This window comes from Telopea speciosissima, chromosome 9 (assembly GCF_018873765.1).
Source record: "Telopea speciosissima isolate NSW1024214 ecotype Mountain lineage chromosome 9, Tspe_v1, whole genome shotgun sequence".
In the NCBI taxonomy this organism is placed as follows: Eukaryota; Viridiplantae; Streptophyta; class Magnoliopsida; order Proteales; family Proteaceae; genus Telopea; species Telopea speciosissima.
In genome coordinates this window covers 49,360,362-49,363,048 of record NC_057924.1, presented here as the reverse complement: position 1 = coordinate 49,363,048, position 2,687 = coordinate 49,360,362, and positions in this window count along the sequence as shown.

The window sequence follows — 2,687 nt, the reverse complement described above, 5'->3', positions numbered from 1 at the left end:
GGCTATTAAACTACAACTATATAATATAAATGGACAATTATATGTTATAATTCATAAACAATAATGAATCAATTATAACCAAGCACAATTATCAACAATGATTTACACAAGAGAGATTTAAGCAAATACATAGAGATACATATAAGATTAATTACAAATATCCAGTTGTTCCAAATTTTCCTGGAAGGCAACCATATCCTTCTCATTTTAACATTCACGATTTCATCATTTCCAACAAAAACATATGACTCCATCCTGCTCAATCAAAAGATACCAATCTAAACACCATAATTGTTCCAGATTCTCTGTTTGGGCATAACTGTGCCTTTCCCAACTCAGAATGCAAGATCTCATTTGTTCCAAATCAAAACATTTGATTTTGTTTATCTCAGATTAAATATACAAGTCCACCATTTCCAAAAGAGAAAAGGAAAAGTAAAAGAGCTCCACAAATATCTATCCTAAGATAAGAACTAGAAGAACTGATACGAGATGACTTCAATTTGTTGAGAGAAAGCTGGGCTAATCGTTTGCACCACTGCCACCACCGTGACCAAGAAAGGTGTTGATGTCATCTACCCCTCTCTTGATACCCTCTAGGCGCCGAGTCTGGTCGGAGAGTTGCTTCGTGACCTCATCGAAACCATCCACCACTCGCAGGTTCAGCCGCCTAATAGCCGTCAGAATGTCAATACCTCCCGCTTAATGAAGGTATATGGGTTCTTTCCCGGTGAGCAATAGGTCTTCACTTTTCCAATAGACACATTAAGAATCCCCGCTAACTGTGCTATTGTGAAGGCCATAGGGACCCCCTTGACATATGAAAAAACCCGATAATTCTGTATGCCCAGGTTTTCGGTGTCCAGATTTGCATAGAAATGACGAATGAGTTTCAGGTAGTATGGTTCAGGGAGGTTGAGAATGTTAGTCCACCCCAATGCCTCGAATCTCTGTCCCACCTTGTAAGCTTTGAGATCTTCCAACACTACATCCCGCCCTTCCACTATATTTTTTAAACGAAAGTAGTCTCGATAAAGCTCTTGGTCCTCTATCTTTTGAAACCATGGTGGATTTAGGATAATTGGTGCAACTTGTTCAGCTCGTGCACGTCGTATTCTTGGGACCATTGATTGTTTTAACCTTCAGCCAAAAGCCAAGATATATAACCAGTAGTACCTTGAATGTTAAGGCCTAAGTAGATGATCAATGTAAGGTTATGAAGTTCAAAACCTAGTCCTTGATTTTTCCTTCAAAGCAAATTAAGTTACAGCAGGATTCTTAGGCTAGAAATTTATGATTTTTATCAAAATATGATCTAAGAAGTTGGGGAAAAAGAGAATGCATAGCCACTATGTGAATGCAATCATACATGATAGAGATTGATGGCCATATTATGCCTAGAAAGTAATATTTTATACAAAGCAGTAAGTTCAAACAAGAAATAGACTTGTTCGATCATGGAGCATGCCTTAGACTTACAAAGAAATTTTTCAGATTTTGTGGTTGGAAGCTGGAATCATGAGAAACAAGTAAATATGGCTTGTGACAACTCAAAGGATGTGAACTAAGCCCTATCTAGTAAGACCGATTCAAATATGGCAAAAGAGAAGAGGAAAAATTCGATTAGGGTTTGGGTTTTTCCAAAATCCAACCCAAATCCTTGAGTTAGATGCCAAGATCATATGCAAGCCCTTGTATAGGTTACTTATGGTGAGAAAATGATTAAGATTAGAGTACAAATAACCTACTAAGCAAAAAAGAAGCAAAAACCCCAAGTTTCCAAACCTGAAATCGTGTTTTGGGTCTTCTCCAAGAGAGATAAATCGATGGGAGAGAGGGAAATCTTACCTGAATGCGATTGGGTGTTATTGAGGAGTGATTTGGAGCACCAAAATCCACCAAGAAGTGGGGAGAGAGCAAGTACGATCGCAGTTTGGATTTCTCCAGAGCTTTAGAGTTGTGTTTTGAAAGGAGGAAAATGAGCCTTTAAATCGCGGGCTTTAAATTTACAGAAAAAGGCCCGACAGTTTTACATACGATTTCAGCCCAGGTAAAAACCACCTGTAAATCCGCGATTAACCGAGACTGTTTATTTTGGTTTCAGTCTCAGGCGGATTTACCTGCGGTTTTATATTTGAGTAAAATCAGGCATAAAACCGCCTAAGTCAGAAAGGATTTTTGGCCCCTGTTTGGTTTAACCAACCTATTTTTTGTGTTTGTTACCTCCATCTGTTGTTTCTCCTCGCCCCCCTTGTAACCTATCTTACCCTAGTAATTTAAGCTTTGTGCTTGGCAAATAAAATTATAAAAGTGAGATGTCTATAAGATATGGAAACTGTATTACGATAAAAGCTTATAAGAAAAAATGAGACATGATAACCATAGGAAGATGTTTGGAGTGAAGAGAAATGAATAAGATCAATGCACATGTAAAATTCATGTGAGATCCCTAGTGCATGGATACGAATAATGAGACCATTGTGAACAACATGTGCTTTTGGCTACTTTACATCCCAACCAATACCAAACAAGCAAGTTATTGGATAAAAATACCCCAACAAGAGATAAGAATTATTTATCTGAGGAAAAGAGGAGAAATTCAAGGATTTTATCAACAATCTTGTGTACATGAGAATATGCTTGAAGATAAGACAGTGGGATAATTTTCTATGAGATTTTAAGGCATG